We start from the raw sequence: 22,733 nt of genomic DNA, 5'->3' as shown, positions 1-22,733 counted from the left end.
AATTTGTCACAAAGAGCCTCACAAACAAGACATAATAGTGAACAGTTATATTAGCGTGTTAGAATGCTAGAAATTGCTAATTAGCTTCTCAAAAACATATGTGAATATAAAAGTAATAAGACAAAGAATTTACACCCATGTTAGAGAGGCTGTACTTTGTTTGAGCCAAATGCTAACATCAACATTAGCTAGCGTACTTAGCGTAAATATTCATGTTTAGTAGGTATGATGTTCACCAGCTTAGCTTAGTGTATTAGCATGCTAACATTTGCTAATTAGCGGAGGCTAATGAAAATCAGAGATTCACATTCTCTGCACAGGCTGCTAATTTGATTTGTATCATCTGACTGCATTGTCCTACTTTGCTCTGTGCTTGCCTTTCTCTAAACTTTTTATCCAGTCGTTTTGCTTTCTCTTGTTATAATTTTACATGTTGTGTCTTTAATTGTTGTATTAATAGCTAAATTAAGATCTGGGTACAGGAAAATAGTTTACAGCAATGAGCTTTGTCCTTGAAAATAAAATAAAAATAAATGACAAAACTGAAATTTTGACCTGATAAATGAAGATGAAAGTTCAAGGGGATCAAATTGAATTCATCCTCTGTGGACCATGAATATCTGTAAATGTCATAGCAATCCATTCAACAGGACCGACTAAAAGACTAACATTGCCTTCTCTAGAATTGCTAAAAATTACAAATAAATAACCTGTGTAAAAACAAAACTGTGGAGCTCTTAGTTCAGAAATATTCAGATTTCTGCCTGAAGTCACCAAGGGTCACGAGGGGGCAAGAAGAGATAACTCAGTGGCAGGCCACACAAAGTTCAGTCACTATGTGCAAGCTTGCACAATTCACGTTCTTTACAGCTAATCAAAAGTTTTGATTGTGTGTTTGAGGATCCAATCATTTTAATGAGACAATAAACAACTCTCAACAATACTTTTGTCAATTCTAAATTACTGTTGATGAAAATTAATAGGCTGCACAGTTAGAAAACATTTATTGGTGCATAGATAATTAAGGAAAGGCCGTCAATCAGTGTGTTTGGTACTATATATAGGATCTGGGTGAAATATGTATAGAATATGAAGAGTGCATGTTTTAGTGGTGGGAAATCATAGATGTAAGAAGACAGTGGTGCGTCATACATCCATGTCGACCCTGCATCTATCAGATCAGTCACCACGAACAGACTCATGTCTCATAGCTGTTACAAAATGTCCTCAAAACTTACCGTCGCATATTTTCTCACCCTTTTCCAGGATTTTGTTTGCATGCCCTGTATGAAAATGTGCTTTTCCACCTCAAATCTCTTTTTAATTGAAATTGTTGGAGGAAAAGGGGAGAAATGCGGCTTATCCCTGTCCCTCTGGCTTGTGGCTCCCCAGCGGCGACAGGTCATGTGTGGAGATCTCCAGGAATGGGTGGAATAACTCAGATTCCTAAAAACAGCAGGGACTACAGCCGGATCTAAGGCCGAGGCGTGTGACTGCTGACCGCCAATGCGTGGAGTAAATCCCTCCAGCTGATAAGAGAGACTGATTCTGATTCTCGGTTATCGGTTATCGGCCTTGAGGTCACAGGAAATGTGAGGAGAGTTGAAGAAGTCAGTGTCACTGTCACGCTCAAGTTGAAGGATAAAGAGGCGTCCATTGTGCCCAAACGTGTGTGAACTTTCGCATTTGTCTCTGTTTGTCTCGGACCGCACAGTGTGCACATGTGCTTGTGTGCGGTTACATTATTTGCCCATGTTTATGTTGGTCCACATGTTTCTTTGTCTGCACTCAGACTGATATGCGCGCTACCCACTGAGCGTGTGTGTACACGGCTGCGATCGGAGCCCCATGGTGGCCCAGATAACACTATCTCTGTGGAGCCAGAGCCCTGTGGTTCTATTCAGCGTGGTGGATGAGAGGCTGGGACTTCCCAGCACCCGGACCTGCTCAAAGAAGGAGGAACAAGCTGGGCTGACACTGAAGGCTAACCTGGCTTATAATGGTTTATAACCTCCTCCTTGGTCTCTCTTGGGGGGCTCTGCATCGTGTTTGTGTTTGTGTGCTAGCTCGGGAGCGTTACACGAAGGAGGGCGAAGGCAGAAACGGAGATGAGAAGAGGGTGTGTTTGGTGTTTTATTGCCATCATGGCACCCTCTGGACTGCTCCTGATTAGAGTCGGGCATAAACAGGGTCAACCAGCTTTGCTAAAGAAGCGCTCCTCCCAGCATGACATAGACAGAGGGTTCAACTCCTCATTTATTGGGGATAGCCACAGACCTATTCTTTATGGGGAACCGCTAAAAGAAGAGACATGATGGGGGTCCCTCACTAATTAGATCCTTCATTGTTGCACAAAGCAAACGGTGGCAGAGGGAAAACACCCTAAGCCTGTTTTATAGTCCCTGAGGAACCCCTGAACGTTAGTGATTACATGTACAAATAAGTGTTAGATCGCACAGATAAATGCAATTTCCTCAATGGGGCATGAATCGGAGGAAGGAATCACACATACACACACACACATATCAGGGGCAAGAACAACCTTCACCTCCCTGAACCTGCGGGAAATTGTCATCCCTCTCTGGTTTCCAAACCCTCATCACATATTGATAAGGGAAAAAGACCAGGATGATATTCAACAGTCGGACCATCCATTAATGTCTCTCCAGACTGGCCTGACACTAGAGGAGGGACTTCAGCAGGAAATACACTTAAATAGTCTATCCCAAAGGCTGTTGTTTATGTATGAAATGCTAATGAGGTTTCCATTTAGATTGCCTGTTCCATTTTGAAAGGAATTGCGGATGATGAATTAGAAGAAAAGGACTGAAACGTAGTACGGTGAGGGGGATTTTTCTTTCATTTGCAGAGATTAGGGTTTTACCTACTTGCATAATTGGTCAGAGTAAGCTATGTTTACGTACAATAAGAACAACCATTACTCCAAAAACTGAACATTTACTTGCACTATCCTTTAACAAAAGCATACTTTGTGGGATTTTTGTCCAGAAGAGCCTTTATTCTTCTGAATGTGGTGATGACTAATGAAGGCTGGATCTCGCGAACCCACACAGAAACCCTCTAGATTCTGTTTCAGTTTTGATGTGCTAATTTTATTTATTCAGGCTATGTACCACAGACAAATGCAGGTGTGCAAGTGAGTACAAACACAACTACACACACACACACACACACACACACACACACACACACACAGATGGAGCATTACGTATAGAGGATATTTAAGGCCAAAGATGCTCTATTCAACCTTCTAGTAGTGTTAAGTGCTTATGTGTCACTTTCTTGTTATGTGCCGGTTCTCTTCTTGCCCTGTTTCTGCAACGTTTCTCTCCAGAGCTGGAACTTGAGCACACAGTACACTCAGGATTAGACAGCATAAACCATTTCCATTACATCTGTTATGCTCTTAAGTACTCAGAGTGCCTTTCCCATGTGGGCCTTGACCTTCACATTTTTCTTGTACTCCGCAGTAGTAGAGTAGACTTCCAGTGACTGCCTCTGCTAAGCTGAGAATACTGCTTGTTTTTACCCAATTCTGACACCTAATTTTATAAACTTGTCAATATTTTTAATCATTTGTATTGGAGTTTGTCAGACCACTTTCCTCTTTGGTCTGACAAACTCAGAACACATATTTATTATTACTTTACAAGGACTTTAAGCTGAAGCTCTCAAGTGAGGTCCACCTGGAAAACACTCATTGTTGTCTACAGCGCATTGACACGTCATAAGAGGGATTGTTTGATGATGGGTGTCACGTGTCCCATTGTTTCCCATTAGCTCTTAACATACTATACTGGCATGTATACAAATCTGTTATGTGGTATTCATGCATCAGTGTGTGTTATTGTCTTATGTCATATGAAATCACATACATGTAACCGTAGTTTCATTTCATTATAATATATTCACAGCCACTAAGGATCAGAGGGGAGGTGGTGGAGGAGGTGGAGGACTACAAATACCTCGGAGTGGTGATCGACAACAGACTGGACTGGAAATCTAACACCGAGGCTGTGTACAAGAAGGGGATGAGCAGACTCTACTTCCTGAGGAAGCTGAGATCCTTCAACGTGTGCAGCAAGATGTTGGAGATCTTCTACCAGTCTGTTGTTGCCAGTGCAATCTTCTTTGCTGTTGTTTGTTGGGGCAGCAGCATCAGAGCCAGCGACACCAACAGACTTGAAAAGATCATCAAGAAGGCTGGCTCTGTTCTTGGACTGAGACTGGAGTCTCTCGAGACTGTGGTGGAGAGGAGGGCACTGAATAAACTATTATCCATCATGGACAATGAGCAGCATCCTCTCCACCACACAGTGGACAGACAGCGGAGCAGCTTCTCCCACAGGCTGCATCACACTGTATAACAAAAGCTAAGTCATAATCTACAATCTACAGTCACCTCACATTTCTCCCTACTTTGTACATATCAACACTGCCAACTTGCTGTATATACACCTCTGTACAATATATTTTATTTTATCGTATTTACTATTGCTTTTTTGATATTTTATTATGTATAGTTTGCTTTATAGTATATTTTTATTTTTTGTTGTCACTTGTCACTTTGTGTAATGCTGCTGCTGCACTATAATTTCCCAGCTTGGGATAAATAAAGTCTATCTATCTATCTATCTATCTATCTATCTATCTATCTATCTATTTATTACATGATCTCTTTGTTTTGTGGTGTATAACACATAGCTTCATATTGTACTGCATGTGAAACAGTCCTACTATTTCACCCAGTAGAAGCTCTGATGACTTACAAGACTGGTTGAATCTATTGTACCTGATGTGCTAACGCCTAACCTAGAAAACCAGGAACATCCAAGCGTAGTAGTCAGTCGCAATAGCTCTCAGAGTGTCCTTCTATTTTTTATTGACTCTCTATTGATGAAGTCTGTAAAGCAGCTTAGACTAAGGTTGAAGCAACACTGTGCAGCTTTTCAGATTTTAAATCATTTTGTTGTACTCAGGTGAATGATGCCTTGGTCTCACTCTGCACCCTGTACACTATGTAACTTTTTGCTGCGGGTACTATCAAGTCACAAACCACCAACTATTTCACTGATTGTGGTGAAACTGGATCATATTTTATGGATAAAATGTTTTCTGGTTTTCCCTTTAATGTCCTCTGACATTAAAGCTCAGTTTGTTAGCCAGTTTGCCCGGACTGTGAGCTCAAAGCACCAGGAGAATGTTGGTGTTTGTAATACAGGCGTTTTGGACCAACGGGAAGAGCATGCTTTCAGACCCAGGGGAACAGAGGAACGCAGACAGGGAATAGAGCCAGTGTCGTGCCAGAACTGGAGCTGGAAAGAGAAAAAGAGACAGTGACCAAGCAAGAACCTGCCAGATAAGTCAAAACTTTTAGTCGTTGTTGAGAGCTTGGTGAAATAAAAGGCTGAAAGACCAGAGCCAAGTTGGGCTTCTTGCTGTTTGACCAGTAAGTAATATTAGCTGCCTACTATGTCTTGTTATGTTGCACTTGTTGCATGTTTGGCTGTTAGCAAAGTTGACGACTCGCTAGTATTTCATCATTGATAGTAGTAGTAATAATATAATTGTAACAAATACATGTTTATGACTGAGCTCTCTGATGAGCTGTTACTGTTTTTACTGTTTTGAATGCTGGTGTGACGGAGCATTCTCTGAGCATTCAAGTGGAAAAATTATACTTTTCAACAAAGAATGCACATACGTTTGTATTGATGAATAAAAAATATATATAATAGAATTGTATGGATGAACAATAAAGCCACTTGTGTGTGTGTATCAGCATATATGTGTGTTCTTTTGTCTTGTGTGTGCGTGTATGTGTGCATCTTGGCATCCACCACTTGGTCAGTGAAAGACATTCTTGCCCTGTGCCTTCGGTCTCTGTGGTCGCAGGGAGCGGCTGATTGTCCCACAGGCAGACAGGAGGAGGGCACACAGCTGCCACACATACACACAAAACACACATAGCATAGAGACAATTACGCACAAAGACCCAAGCCACTCACAGATTACTCAGGCCCAGAGATACAACTGCATGAACCCCTCACGCTGTCAAACGCCTGCACACACTCATGCCCACACATGGAGGGCTAGCCAGAGGGCAGCGTGTCAGGAGGGTGAGTATGGACGAGAGTATCGAAAGGGAGCCAGAACAGAGCTGGAGCTCTGCCACTCACTCAGCATCAATATCGGTGCCAGGGAGCAGAGCAGAAAACAAGTCTGGACCAACCTCCTCAATCTGGCCTGCTGCTCAGACGGACTTTCAGCCAGCAAACTCTTGGTTAGAGTGCTGCTGAGTTCCAGATTTCATGGTCACAAACAGGCTCGCCAGGTTCAAGTCACGATGTGCAACTTTTTGTCCAGAGGCAGCTGAGTGTTAGTACTGTCCCGCCTGAGATGGACAGGATCCTGCTCCAGAACATAAACTCAAGAACCCCTTTGTCAACACCAGCCATCAGGTTCCAGATGTATTCATGCAGTTAATGTTAGCACTGTTTGTTTAGGATGGTGTGGTCAGGTTTGCATACTACTCTAAAAATTTTAACAATTTATCTGTTACTTTTGATGTATTATTTCAACTGTTTATCCCATAACTTGAAGCTATTCCTCTTAATTATCAAGAAATTATAAGCATTTATTTTGATTGTCTATCCATTACTTTTTACTGACTTACCTGGTCGCTCACCTGGTAGAGTGTGTGCGCCCCATGTACAAAGGCTCAGTCCGGGTTTGAGTCCAATCTGTGGCCCTTTGCTTCATGTCATTCCAACTGACAGTATAAACAATCAAAGTTGTATCCATGATGGCACCCACAGATTTATAAAGAGCCGTATTGAAGCTCACCCTGAAACCCCACCGGTCACGTCTCCGTCATGTCTCGTTGGGGGTGTGGTGAGTGAGTGTGGTGGCCCTGTCCGTCGCCATCTTCGCAGTCCTCCTCAGTCTCAGTATAGTTGTTATGAATGTGAAAATGATCTATAGACCTGTTTATTTCTGCTGTGAAGTTGGACATTTAAACATGGGCACTTATGGAGATTGACTCGTTTTGTAGCCGGCCTCAAGTGGCCGTTTGAGTAATTACAGTTTTTGGCACTTCAACATTAGCTGAACCGAGGTTGCTGCTTGCAGCCTATTAGCTGTTAACTGTTGTTGTAACCCCCTCTATTAAAATCAGCATCACACCAATTTGTAATTCTATAAGGATGTTTGTTTATTTTTATCTTCAAACATATTTTTAATTAGCTTTAAATTAGTTGCACTACTCTACAATCTTTACCACATATCCCCGGGCAACTGTAGAAGTACCCCCAAGGAGGGTATAAGTACCCTGAGCAAGGAATCACAAATTCATTATCGCTGAGTTGGCCATGTTTTAATATATACACAAATTTAATATATTTTATAGGTTGGACTGGATAAAAAATCAGTCATCAGTTAGACCTTGGATTCAGTCACAGACAAAAGATGCTATGCAATTTGTACTTGACTTCTTCATTTATGTATCTGCTGTGTGTCTGTATGTGTGTGTGTGTGTGTGTGTGTGTGTGTGTAGTACATGAGTATCCATGTATGCATGTGTCTTTTACAGCAGTACAAGGTTGTGCAGGTGTACGTGTATGTCCTTCCACCCCCACCTACTATCCAGGACCTCTTAAAGCTACTAGCCTGCTTCCACACCACCCCCTCCACACACACACACACACACACACACACACACACACACACACACACACACACACTCTTCTTCCATTCTTCTCCCTATGTCTGCGCACTGCTGAGGGCTCTTATTTGATTAGCTGCGATTTGCTTTGTGAAGCAGCGGAGCATTTGGCTCACCGGGGGAGCTGTACACACACACACACACACACACACACACACACACACGCACACACACACACACTTTCATGGATGCATGCAGGGGTTTTCAGACAGAACACACACAAAGACAGATACAGGATTCATCCACGTAAGTTCATTTGGAGTCCATCTCTTCCTCAGATTAGCCCATCCTTGTCTCCTTCCTCTGTCTTTGCAGTGAAGTGTCAAAACAGAAACGTGCAAGTATACACAGCTGTCTCATAAGGGAGGCAAGTGATTATCTTGTTATTATATACCGTATAAAACCAAATCCTCATCTCCAACCATGTGAATCGAGATCCTTCACTGTCAACTGTTTCTTAAGATGTAAATACTGGGTCGTTTGGTCAGTAAACCAACTTCTATTTACCGTCTCTGACCTCATCCTGGCCTTCTCAGGAAATCACCTCTGATTACATAAGGATGACTGCAGAGCGACACCCTATCTACCGGGCCTTGGTTGCATTAACCAGCAACCCTTCAATAATAAATGTCAGGTCAATGTGTTGGTGAGGGTGCGTGTCTTTGAGGTGTGTGAAAAAGATGCAGCACAAACAGCGGCTGTCATTGTGTCAATGTCAGACTCGCCGTGCCTTTGTGTTCTCTTCATTCATCAGGGAAGGGGGGTGGGGGGGTCAGATTAAAGGACATCAGCATGAAGTGTTTCTTTGAGGTTTTGAGTCACCATGAGCTGTCATACTTCTGATGATGGTGATGGAGAGCACTGACACAGCACTGCAAAATCTTCTATAGGTGTTGGGATTGAGATTTTTGACTGCACGTTTCACACAAAAACCCCTCGTGCACTTTATCTGCATCCTTAGATGTCATCTCCATAAAGGAGGACAAACAGAGTGAGGGCACTGTGGGACTCCGGAACCAAAACTGCAGTCAAAGCAGTTTATCTGTAAAGGTTCTTTATGTAAACTTAAATGTAACTTTACAATTTCACAATGCATACATGTATCCTGCTTACATGACACCCTGTCATGGCACAGCCACAATGTTGTTTTGGTGTTTTCTCCACGCAACTTTGTTTACTTGCCCAAATTTGGTCATTTTCCTTGGTTTATGTCCTGGTGCTGGTGTTTTATTTTGAAATTTCGACTGGATTCTTACTGCTGTTTCTGTGTCTGACTTCTGGCCAGCTCGAGCTGCTCTGCAAATTTATGTGATCTGCTCGTGGCGTCCGTCAAAAATATAAATAAAAAACACAAATAAAAAATCTGTTGGTGTGGAGTTACAAAGAAGTAGGCTCACAAGACCTATCTTGCCCGCTTCTAATCTCCGCTTGAGGCTAAGTTAGCTGCCGCTAGTAGAATAACACACCCAGATCTCAGACTCAACTGTCAGCCATCAAGTTGCATTGTGTGTGTTGTAGGTAGCAGCTTTTGAAGAATGCGTGTGATCAAAAGCTCAAACATTTACCTGAAAAACAATTTGTTATTCTGGATGAGATGGTTAACAGAGAGTTAGGGCTGGGTTCCATTTTGCATCTAGCTTCAGGATGGCAATCGTGCATGCAGAAAATTACTAAAACAATTACGTCAGCTGTATTGTTTTGTCTGAAGCGTATACAGCTTCTGCAACTACAGCATAGCCTCCTCGTGATTTCTTTGTGGTTTAAGTCTGATACTGAGTAAAATTGATAAAGATATGTCCTTCATAACCAACCAAACAAACCTTCAACCTTCAAAGATTCACTGAGGGATTTGAAAAACTATCAAACTCCATCTCTGTTACCGGTCATATTATTTAAGTTTAAATGAAACGTTTCAGACAAAAAGATATAATCGATGGTCCACAGTGTGCCCGTAAATCATCGTCTGATCCTCCTCTCAATGACATTTTCCACAGGGAGGTGGCTGTTTTCTGCGAATTCTCTCCGTTAATTCCCATCTCTCACCCACGTATCCGGCAATGACAAGCAGAAATTTCTCTCCCCCCTGCTTGTCCTGTTCTTTTACTCTTCTTCTCCGGTCTCTCTCCAACCCCACCCCCATCCACCATCCACCACAAGGGGTTAATTAAAACTGATTGGGTCCTCAGAGACCACACCTGCCTCTGACAGGTAAGGTTTCGGGCTCATGTGAGCCGTGTGTATTTGTGTATTTTGTGTGACACTGTGCGGATATGTGCTTAGCACATCAGTCTGTTAGCACATTGTGTGCTGTGCTGCTCCCGAGTTCAGAGCAATCCCATTAGATCACGACGAGAGCCACGCGTCTGTTATACATTAGCATTTGCGCGTGGCCTTCAGTACTTAACTGTGCATTTGCATGTGATTTGTGTCGCTGGACGCATATGCATTTCATTTGTATGTGTCCCCTCTTTTCAGAGCCACTTAAGGAGCTCACGCTTGATGTGCTGATTAGACTCTGCTCGCTGGAACCAATCGCTGCTCTGCTTCAACTTCACGCCCGTCTGCCTGTCTGTCATGTCGAGAGCCACTGGAGGAGGAGACGTAGATACAGTTTGAAGCTCAGATCATTATCCTTACCATCACTAAGATCACACACACATACACACACAACATAAAGTATCATCAGTTAAAGGATCAGTCCAACTCATATGATGATGCTGATAGAGCAAAGGCCCGCACGCATCCATGTAAACAGTGAAATACATGAATGAAACAACACCATGACCCACATTAAACCTGTGATCCTGTGTGTGTGTTCATGTGTGTGTGCATATTTGCTGGCAAGTGAGGTGTTTGTGTGCAGAGGCAAGAACTAGTGTTGTATAACAGCAGCTGGCAGGGGAGAAATGAAGCACACACATACACACACACACACACACACACACACACACACACACACACACACACACACAGCTCCCGCTGCTAGGTTGGCAAGTAGAACAGTCAAATTAGCCACTGGAGAACAAACCCATCCAAGAACTCTGCTGGGAAAAGGTGAAGGGAAAAAAGGGTGATAGAACAGGGAGAGAAAGAGATGGAGAGACTCGGAGGGAGCTGAAGATGGAGACGGAGAAGAAGAAAGAACGGCACGGACATGACAGAGTGGTGGAAGATGAGAGGCAGCACTGCGGGGCAAAGACACGATGCAGAGTTGTAAATGAGTCAGAGACAATAAGAATGGGAGAAATGAGAGGGGTTGAAGAGGTAATTGGGAGATGGGGCAATATTGGAGAGAGCAATGCTGGAAGTGAAGCAAAATGAGGCAATATAAGTGAGGAAGTATAGAGGTGGATATGACACTATGAAGAGAGACACAGTGAAGTTACTGTAAGTTAAGTAACATAAAATAGGATGAACTGAAATAACAATAGAGAGTAGAATATTAAAAAGAACCAAGACAACACACATCACGCAAATATACTCAAATCATTCTTATTCATTGTGTATGTAATTAAATATTTAAAGAGAACATCATCAGCAGTAATGCCAGAATACCTTGAGACAAAAAAGAACAAGGTGAGAGTAAACACGTCGTCCCCGATGGTACGCTGTGCCCTTCAAGGCCAATTAGTGGCCAAACAAAATGTAACCTTGGTGTGACCTGAAATTGTAGCGCACCCTTGGGTCAGTCATTCTACTTTTGAACACGCAACAGTGAATTGCATTAGTCATCAAGATTTTATCCATGACAAACGCATCACTTGATCCAAGATCTAAAATCAGTTACCGTTCAGTAAGTGACACAGCACTTTCCAAAACCAAAGAGTCGACATTCACACACTTCATGGTCAGCTAGGGTTCCAACTTCTCTTCTTTTCTTGTTTCTTGCTCACACAGCTGTTTCTATCATTTTTAATATACAACATTGTGAAAGCATGCCAGGAGACTTTCATCTTTATAAATTTTACTAACTGATATTTAAGTTTCTTTTTACCAGGATGGTGGTTAACAACTATAAACACTTTTATTTCTTATGTGGTCAGAAAACACATCGTATGAGCCAGCTGCTTCTTGAGGCCATACTTTCAGGCAAGTGCTAATGACAGCATGCTAACATGCTCACAGTGACAATGCTAAAACACTGATGTTTAGCAGGTGTAATGTTTACTATTATTGTCAACATCTAAATTTCAACTAACATTTGCTAATTAGCACTTTAGATAGTACAGCTGTCAGTAGTCTTGCTTTAGAAAAAGTAAAATCTTGACCCAGTGGTGGTGCTGGTGGAAAGGTCAGAGGATCATCAAAGTTATTACAATTCATCTTCTGGTAAACATAAATATCTGTACCAAATCTCATGGCAATACAAGCAATAGTTGTTTACCTATAGCTGCTGTTAGCTACTATTAGTTAGCTCAGTTAGCTGTAATGAGCTGGGTACTCAGACTGCTGTTGTTGCTAAGGAGGAACTGGGTAATGCCAATGTCGTGGCAGAACCCGAGCCGGTCAAGCTAGTGGAACTGAGTTTAGCGGTTTCTATGGACAAAGCTAATGGCAGAGGCAAAGAAAGCAAAGAGGATGATGGAGGAGGCTGAAAAAAGAGAAGGAGAGTGACCAAGCAAGAAGTCGCTGGATAGGAGTAAATCTGGGACTGACTTTTAGTTGTTTTAGTTCTTTAGCTATGTCTCATGCTGTTAAACTTGTTTAATGTTTGGCTGTGTTGGTAAAGTTTGTAGTCTTTAAATCTGAGACTTAAGATGAACAAATATGAAAGAAATATATGAACATCCTTCAGTTGTCAAACCTTGTCAAATCTGTACATCATTCTGCACAAGGAGGCCAAACATTCGAATAACAATAAAAACCTATTGCTGAGCAAAGGGGGACTTTAATAATAAGCCTTGGTGACCATAAAAATAAGCTCACTTGTTATGAGCACATCCTTTGGTTTGAGCACAAATAACCGGCTTGTCATTGTCTGACAATGTCTCATAGTTATAGTATATTATTTATAATAAGGAGCATAAAAAAAGAGCATTTATTTATATTACACATGTAGGGCTGCTTTATGCAGCCCTACATGTGTTTGTCTGTAAGGTTTGTCTGTAAGGTTTACTTTTATTTTATGTTGTAACTACTTGTACACTACAGTGAACTTCATGATTTAGGGGTAATAAATAATCATTTTTTTGACTTCCATATAATAACACTCTTTCTTGTTCTTATCACACTTTTATAATTTTAAAGCTACATGAGAAGTAGTAACACCAGCACTTTCTGAACAGAAAGGAAAACCTAAATTTTCTGTCCCTCGGCCGTGGTCTCACCAATAAAATGGATTTGAAAGCGACATGCCGGCAGTCAGGGGTGAGCAGTTGTGAATGAAGACAGAGACGAGTTCTAATTGTGCAAGACTGGCCTCCTTAACATTACACAGAAGTCCACTGTGATGTCGTGAAAAAGACACAGTTGTTGTTTCTCAGTCTGTATCAAAAGCTGCCATGCATGGTTAGACACTTTGTACAAAAAAGCCCAAGAGTAGACACTACAAAACACGGGCTGTTTCTGTCCTTTAACACTATCTGATAGGCTTTATACTCAATACTGAAGCGACAGAACAGAAGTCTGTGGAGCCAGGTATCAAGGAAGAAGGACAGATTCAGTACTTTAGGTTTTAAAAAAAACTTGTAACTTGTAACCTTCACGAAAAAATATAGTGAGCCACGTATATGTTACATGGTTTTGGTAGTAATGGTGCATCACTGTTGTTGCAACCTGATCCATAAATCCTGCTAAGGTGTGTTCTGTTGAGTTGTGACTTCCCAAACTGCACACAAGTTGACTTTTTTTTTTTTGCTTTCTTTTAAACTTGCTAGCTTTGCTGAGCTGAGCTCCCATGAACATTTTCTTATCTCTCTGTCCAAGGTGACATTTATGTATTGTCATGCTTTCTGTGTGCTTTTCTTCAAAAGACCCAACATCTGTGCCATGTATATCTGAAAAGGGACAGTCTCAGTTTTGGTGTGAACATAGCCAGTCTCTGTTTTTGATTCTAGAGACACTTGGTTGTGTCTTTTCACCATTTGAATCCACATGCTCACCCCGTATAGACTCAGAGAGTAAAGAGAAGCAGAGCAGGAGGCAGGACAGACAGGCGTATTCTCTGTAATGAGCCCGGTTGAGCCTAAGCCAGACCTGGACCAGACCCACAGCAGCTCAGTCCAGCTAATTATGCAAGACTGCAGACAGCTCTGGCAGACAGAGGGGGGCGGCAAAAGAAGACAGGAGAAGATGAAATGGAAGAAAGCGAGAGAAATGAAGGGAGGGAAGATACAGACAGAGCGACGGACGCACTCAGAGACAGCAGATGAAAGACAGGGATATGTGAGGGATGAGGAAGGTAGCGGTGAGGGGAGACGTGCACAAAGAGAGGATGAGAGGGAGTGGGGGAGGGACACAGCAGAAGGGCTGAGGTTTGTCCTTTGGCCGATGGTCAATTAGTGATGGGGAGAGTAACAGGCCACGGCGATCTGTGTCTGTGGCTGCAGAGAGCTCTCAGCTTGTTTACTCTTCTACTGAAGGAGACAGCTGGGGCACCTCCAACACTGAGGCTGCAGAGCATCGTTAGCAGAAATATTAATGAGGTAAATGTGGGATGAAATGCTTCTTCGCTTTTATTGGAGGCAAACAAAAGAATGCTCTTCTAGAATGAGATACCCAGTGCTTAAAAAACTGATGTAAATGTCAGTTATGCATAAATGACATAATATGCAGCATTCTGGAAGAAAAATACTTTAAATAATGTGTTAATTTCAGTAGGACCAGGGGTACTATTACCACACAGGGTAGCTCTTAAGTTTCCAATGGGTAGGCCTATGTGAAAATATTGTTGAGCAGCTCAAGTTATTTGAAGGAACAAAAATTATGATTCAAAAAAGTTGAGTTGTGATTGAGTGAGAAAATAAGTTTGCAAGAGAGATAGCAAGTTGATCAAGTACAAACAGTTAGTTAAATGTAATAAGCTAATTAGCTGAAAGCAATTGTAAAGTGTAATTGTTTTCAATGCTTTAGCTAACACAATATAAAAACATGAATAAATTGTAAACATGTAAATTCATTTGTCTGTATTTGTGTCAGTCAATGTTGTTGTCAAGACTGTTGCCAGCCTTTGAGTTATGCCGCTTGCAGCTCTCTGACAGAACCTGTCAGTTCACTAATGGTTAGCTGTCATGTCAAAGAAAGAAAGAAAATCAGTCTTTTCTAAAGGGAGTCTTACTCCTTCCATCGTAAATTACCCACCAATGAAAGTGCTGCGTCCATGGCGTTCATGGTGTTGGAAGTTCCCCTTGGTAGGTGTGATAAATGCTGGTCATCCCTGGCACTGTGGTGAAAACCCAGGTTTTTCCATTAATTTGAGTGGGGATAGTGGATTTTGGCTGTGGCAGCAATATTTTGACTTGGTTTATTTAATCATATCAAATCAAATCAAATCAAATTTTATTTGTATAGCCCAAAGTCACAAAATACATTTGCCTCGGAGGGCTTTACAATCTGTACAGGGAGTGACAACCTCTGTCCTTAGACCCATGAAGGACATGCATCCAGCTTCTATGTCTGTGTCTGGCTCGTAGTCTACACTGCAAAATAGTGACACGAAGAAGTTTCATTTGGTTTGTGTCTGACTGGTTTGAGCAAGGAAAGAGAGACCACTGTGGTCAAGTAACATAGAGAGTAAATGAGAGTAAGGGAGCGCCGGTATCGAGAAAGTCAGTGAAACAACGCCTGATTTGGTCTGAATACAGGCTTGGGGTTCCGATATGGGGAGGAAACTTGGTCACCCTATGTTTAATGAATTAAAAACAATTAAAAGAAGCACAAAAAGCTAAAATGGTAGATAAATGGTTGAAGTCACATTGAAAAGTAATGGAAAATGGTAAGTAATATAAATCTAGTGGATAAATGGTTGACACACAAAGTATTGGATAAACAAAACAAAAAAGTTTGGGAACCCCTGACCTCTTATGACCTATTATTTCTTCTAACAATCAAGACCTGTCTCCCTACTTTACTGTTGCATGTGAAATACCAGTTAAATATAATAAATAAGTAAATGTTAAAGCTTTGGGTGAGTGTCAGACACTTGTTCACGTTCCAGCGTTTTCTCTTTCAGACTTAAGAGTCACACAATGAAAGAGAAGAAGAAGAGAAGCCCCATTTAACTGTTTTACTCCTACAGGGCCAGTTTACGCGTTCCTGGCCAATCTCTATTCAGGGCTGGCTGATGTGGGCAGACGTACGGTTTGCTCCATCCTCTCCCCAGCATTCCTTCGTTTGTCTACACTTCCATTAAGGACATGTAGTCTGGCCATTATGTGTTTGTGTGTCTGGCTGGCATGGGCTGGGCAAAAGAGATGCGTGGGCAGAATGCTAACTTAGGTTGATTGTTCAGGGGTATCAAAGGGTGTGAAGGTGTATGTGTGTGTGGAAGACTGTCATCATACATGAGAATGGTCAAGTTCATAATGTGTTGTTTTTTTTTATACAAAAAGAAAAAAGACTTCTTTCTACAATAAAGTGCCCATGTTACCCCACTATGCCTCTGGTTTGTTTGGAAGTCTATGTGTAATGGATAAAAGAAGCAAACACAAGCGAGGCAATGACAAATAAAGCTTCTCAAGCTTTTCAAGAAAGACATGAAAGGATGATGTCAGTAGGCTATACGACAGAAACTGTTGGGAGTAGCCAAAAAAAGGAGCAGAAAAACACGTCACATGTGTTTGCCTGCTTTTTAAATTGGTTAGACTCACAAGTGAAGCGAGTGGGGACACAGTGATTTGTCTGGGAAACGGGAGGTTTTTATTGTGGGTTTGGTGAAAAGGAGTGCATCTCACCAATAGGTAGCCCATAACAGTAAAATAGAGTCAGTAAAGTGCCTCTGATCATCTATGTTATCTGTATTGTATGATTTTACAGCTTTGCATCACATAAAGACAGAAATCATATATGTAAAAATGCAAAAAAAATAAAAATAAATCTTTCACTAAACGTGGACCTTAGTAAGGATTTTGACAATCACAAAAGTAACTCCTATGATCATGTTAGACGACACATGGAAGAAGTCTCTGCTGTACATTTACCCAGCGAAACTCGGCACATTTCATTTTCTCGGTTTCCTGTCAGCAAACAAAAGGGAAACCTCTTTTGTCGAAGCTCCAATTCCTCCGCTACGCCCCTTCTGTGCTTCCCTGTGATTAGGTTCAGAGCACATCATGGGGGTGAGGGGCGTGAAATCATTTGTGGTTGTAATTATGGGCTCCCCTCTCCAGAGTAATCATGAGCTATTAAAAACCACCCTCAGCTCAGCCCCCCAACAATGCCAGTTAACATCTATGTTCCTCTGGGAGACGGCGGGGAAGAGGCCAACTACCCACAAACTGGGGTGGGCACGGATTGGGAGTGTGTTTGTGTGTATGTGTGGCAGGTGCATACATGCCTCATACTTTTGTGTGCATGCAAAGATGTAAAGTAATACTGTTAAGAACGCCTCTCACTAGCTGTACAGGGAAATTGACCTTCTACCTTCAGGGAACGTTATAGATTACCAATGGCTAATAGAAATATCTCCAAGAAATCCTTTAACCCAAATGTTGTCAAGGTTATAAAAGAAACTAGGACTGGGATACACATTGGTGCTCCTGACTTTTTTTGCACAGGGGGTGTATGTGTGTGTTTGTGTGTTAAAACTTTCTGTTTTTGCTCATTTCAAGTTGAAACATTTTCTTCAACATGTGTGCAACACAGTGCAGCCTTTGCATCAGTACTATACAAGCCAACCTGCTACTTTAAGCTACTTTTTAACTTTTTCATTCGACCTTGAAGCACTAGACCGACCAATAGTGCTGATTAAAGGTTATGATTAATTAAAATCCTTCATAGTAACTCACTTTTGAAACTTGTATCTGGGATGCGAAGAAGTACAGGACAGGTATAAAGGACCAGTGTGTAGGATTATGTTATAATCATAATTTTTGCATTGCAATCTCTTCCCTTGCTTTCCTAGCATGGAGGAGAAACAACAGTGGCAAAACACACAAAATTGCCCATCTAGAGCCAGTGTTTAATTTGTCCATTCTGGGCTACCGTAGAAACATGGCGGACTCCATGGGAGAGGACCCGCTCCAACTGTAAATATAAAAAAAAAGGCTAATTTTAATGTAACAAAAACAAGAATGTTCTTATTTTTTGGTCATTATAGACTAATAAAAACACAATTAAGCATAATAATCCACATCTGTCATATTGTGAAAAAGAAAATCCCCCCAAATCTTACATACTGGACCTTTAAACAAAAAGAAACAACCTTTTCTGATCCCTCCTGCCCAGATAATTTTCATATAGTCCCTAACTCCGACTGCAGAAGCCTCAAATTAGCGTCAATTGAACTTAAGTGCATTTCTTACAATGTCGTTGTGTTAGAAAGGTACACAAGGTATGTATGGCATGTGAGTATTGTATTAAGACAGGCTTTTTTCTAACACAGAATCTTAATATAACAGGTGTCACTCATGTTAAACATTTCCACGTACCAATCCTATTAACAGCCTTAATTGCTTATTTAAATACGTACTATATATGTTCTATATTTGGAAAGAGGGTCAGTGTCTGTCTCTTTCTACCCTTCACTCCCTCCCTCTGTCTGACAGTTTCATAGGCATTGGGCCACCCCTCGTAGCACCCTGGTTGAATGAACACAATCCCATTATCAGTGACAGTCAATTAAACATCTAAATGCCAAATTCTGAATGCTTGATGCTGCGACACAGAGGGCAATTGAAGATCGTTGGCCAGAGACTGATTGGTCCGGCCCGAGCCAGGGAGGGGAGTATTATGGTGATGACAATTTCTGAGAGAATGTTTAGTGTGGAATATAGAAGACCTTTGATAGCTGCAGAAAATCAGAGATAAAGAGGGAGGCGGGCATGGAAAGATATTGTTTATATACTGTTTCTATTCAGAAACTGAGATTCTGAAGTGTTGCTTGCCTTAGTGCAGTCATATGTCGTTTATAGGTTGTACTGGGATGAGTGACCAAACCGAGGGCTGCAGAAAGTTGACATTTATGCGAGAAGTGTTTTGTCAAAGATTGCTTTTCCTCGTGCACACTACAACCTGAGAGCAGCGTTTTAGAAACATGCGGATAGAAAGGGTGCAGTAATCTCGCCAGCGTGGTCGAAGCCGTAGTGAGACACAGAGAAGGTGGCGTCTCACGAGGTGGTCTCGCTGCCCGGCAAAACACTACAGCAAACAACACAAGCAGGAATGGAGAGGACAAGAAGAAGACAAGACGGGGAAGAAAGGAAAAAGGTCATATCAGCCATGTGGGTGTTTGCTTTATTGAGAGGGAACTCTAGTGAAAATTTCTGTCACATTGTATTGACACAGCGGGGAGTGAGAGACAGTAGGAGGAGAAAAAGGGGGCTGAGCGAAAGAGGAGAAAAGAAAAAGAGTGAGAGGAGGAGTGTTTATCGTCTTTTTCTTCCCTCCTCTTGTCAGTCTTTTCCCTCCCTTTTTGTCCATTCAGTCTTGTATGTGCTTGTGTGTGTGTGTCCATGTGAGTGCATGTGTGTGTATGTGTGTGTGTGTGTACACACTCTCTGGCACACTTGAATCTTTTACTGATTACCTCACACACGTCACGTCTTTCTGGAGGGCTTTTAACGGTGGAGGATTATCAGGCAGCCGGAGCCTTTTAACCCTTTCTCTGCCCTCTTTGCTCCAACCAGGCAGCTGACAAACGCTCCATCCAAATGGGTGCAATAAGCAGGCTGTGATGACAAAATGCACCCACTGGCAGCCAAAGGACCAATGCTGTGCAGCTTCATTCACTGTTAACAGCTTCAGCAGTCAGTTTTTGCACTTATAAGCATGCTGGATATTTGTTTTAATGATTTGCATGCCTTTATTTTGTATTTCTTTTTAAAGGTATCTCCATAGATTTTACACATTAAAGCCTGTTTACAGTTCTTGGGGAGTACTGTGTATGTGAGCACTTTTGTGGCAGAGGAACTATTAACAAACTGATAATTAGTGTAATAATTAGTTAGTGTGAGTTGGAGCTGAAGACTGGACAAAATCTGTCGATGTAAAAAAAAAAGAATTGATTGCACCAGACCTCTGCAGCTCACTCCTCATCTTTCTTTCCTTGTAGCAAGTGGTTGAAAAATATGGGGCCCCGTCAGCCCAACAACTGGAGACTGGAGGTGTATTCGCCCAGGTGCGTGTCCCCGAGATTCAGCTGAAATATTTATGATATATGTGTGCAAGCGGCGACTTTGTTAGAGGCCGATAAATAAACAAATAAGTTCACAAAATGTCAAGAAAGGAAATATTCTTGCACATATTCTCCTCATTAAACCAGAAAATACAACTGTAACCTTTTGAATTGAACTTCTTCTCTTTTACCATACAGACTTGCCTAATTGCCTTGTTAAAAACACTCAAAACACACTGCATTCAGAAGACAGACAAAATAAAACTCACCGAATCCATCTTGGTTAGTCTTTCCAATCCAACATCTTCAACTCTGGTTTGGTCCATTTTAACCAAGTCAGATGTGAAAATATTCTGTCTCTGTGCCACTGAGCAGTCCCTCTTACTTGTTATTTAATGGCAGAACACTGAATGAACAAAATAAACTGACAAGCATCTCCCCAATTGCCTGTAGATGATATATTTGTACCTTTAAATGCAACCAAATCTAAAGCCGAACTGGCGGTTGTTGATTGCATAATGTCTCTGATTCTTTAAGCTGCAGAAGAAAAATAATAGAACTCATTTTCACTCTTTGCAGATTTTGAAGGACAGGACAATTGTTTGCTTTGCGCCCATTCCAAATGATTATTGTCTGTGGCATTGAGGGTAGCTCAGCGTTTTCCTAAGCCTCCCTCACATCATTATGTCTCAAAATGCTGTAACTGAATATGATATACAGATTGTATTGTTTATTCAACAGAGGTTCCAAATGGGTTCCATATTTTTCTTGGCTGCTTGCTTGGTAATTATCAAGGAAACGTCCAGTTGGCGTTTTCTGCTTATCAAACCAAGTCAACATTGCAGCGGAAACTACCCGTAGCTGCTAATAGTCACAAATAATTTTTATAGTCGCTATTATAATGAGTCATTTCTTTCATTGCTAGCAAAGGCAAAATCCACGTGCAGTCCTTCTAAATATAGCAAAAAGTAAAATATTACCTAACTGCATGTCCATTAGCAGGGCTGAAATGAGAAACAGATGCTTCCTGAATATCTATTATGCTTCAAAGCTCAACGCTTTGAAATGCACTTGATATTCTAATGCAATAACTAATAGCCTTGCAGTTGGAGCTGTACTGTATGTAATTATATCCAGAATGATGTTTGGTGTCATGACCAAATGTGGTACGTTTTGTGATGTAAGTAATTCATTGATCAACGATTCACTTTCATTTATCACTGCTTTTGTACTGGCAAGAAAATCCCTCTCGAGGCAAAAATGTCACATATTTCACGTTATTACTGTTCAGATTCTCTATTCAGCTTTTGTGATTTGATATATTAGAATTTGCATTAACACAGTTAGCTTCAGGACGAGGCAGTTTTTCCTATTTCTTTGTAATAAAAACTTTCCATGTCAAGGGTCAGAAATTGCTAGCGTGGGATTTTTACAAAACCAGGGTCGTTTTTGCTGATCTTCTCTCTATGGAAGAATAGTTAAAGGCTGTACCTTAACTTTATGGAGTTTTCCAGTAAAGGGAGTTGATTTAAAGTATACTTTGCTGAGAACAGAGTGAATATACTGTAATATATGCCTGAACTGCAGACCCTCATAAAGGTAGATACACAAGGCCTCTGCTAGTTTAGATGTGTGCCATCTCTGAGGTGGTCGGGTGTTTGTCTCTCTCCTTCCCCTCCTCATGTTTTCCTCTGTTTTATGTGTGTGTCCTGCCCGTCCTCTTCCATTCAGTCCCCCGTTTACCATGACAATAGCTGCCTGCCGAGACCCTCTCCCATGTATAGCCCCGACCACCGCTGGCTGCTGGCAGGGGCCCATTCACTGCTGCAACCCACCCTGGATCATAAAGAACCTGGCAGGAGCGGCTTTGCCCCCCTGTAAACAGCCAACATCACACTTGTTGTGTCTGCCGGCTATACTATCGGGGAAGGAGGCAGGGTGGTAGAACTGTTGGGGTTATGTCAAGGGTGAAAGAGGAGGGGATTGGTTTTATGTACCCAATAGGATAGACTTGCAGTTTCAATAGACAGGAAAACTGTTAAGGGCAAATTGTTTGGCGTTTAACTTGAAAGGAAGAATAAAGGAAATGATGGAGGTCCAGATTGTTTCAAGACCAGACATGTTAACAGTGATAATATAGTTAATAGCAGGCTGAGTGACGAGTTGGTATCTTGGGTTTTTCAACCACCTTTGGAACTTTTACACACGTTTGAAGTGTTTCCATCCTGCGTTAAACTTCAACTGAGATGAAAACATTCGATTGGTTCTATATCTGTATAGGCAGGTACTACAAAAAGCCACACAGGATGTTGCTGATCAACAATGTAAGCTGTTTCTATCATCATTGATTTATCACCATGTATCTGCGTTTTAGTTACTTTATGTTGCGATATAACATGTTATCTGACACAATTTGTGTGTTATTACTGAGCAGACACATTTTGTTATTTTCTATAAATAATGTATTGTTTCTACACGATCGTGTTAGACCATTGAACAGTCACATCACTACTACTTTTGTGCCTAATTTAAAATTTCATTTGAACTGGCTCCACACGATGGAAACCGTGCAGGAAACCAAAGGTAAATGTTTTTGTAATTTAGTTGGCGTTAGTTAAAATGAAAAATGTCTTTGGATTTTCCTCAGCAATAGACATGGTGGCACTCACCATTATGGATGGGGATGGGCTGAACATGGCAACAGTGACTCGCAACTGC

Source organism: Larimichthys crocea, chromosome XVI (assembly GCF_000972845.2).
Source record: "Larimichthys crocea isolate SSNF chromosome XVI, L_crocea_2.0, whole genome shotgun sequence".
In the NCBI taxonomy this organism is placed as follows: domain Eukaryota; kingdom Metazoa; phylum Chordata; class Actinopteri; family Sciaenidae; genus Larimichthys; species Larimichthys crocea.
Note: the sequence above shows the minus strand (reverse complement) of the source record.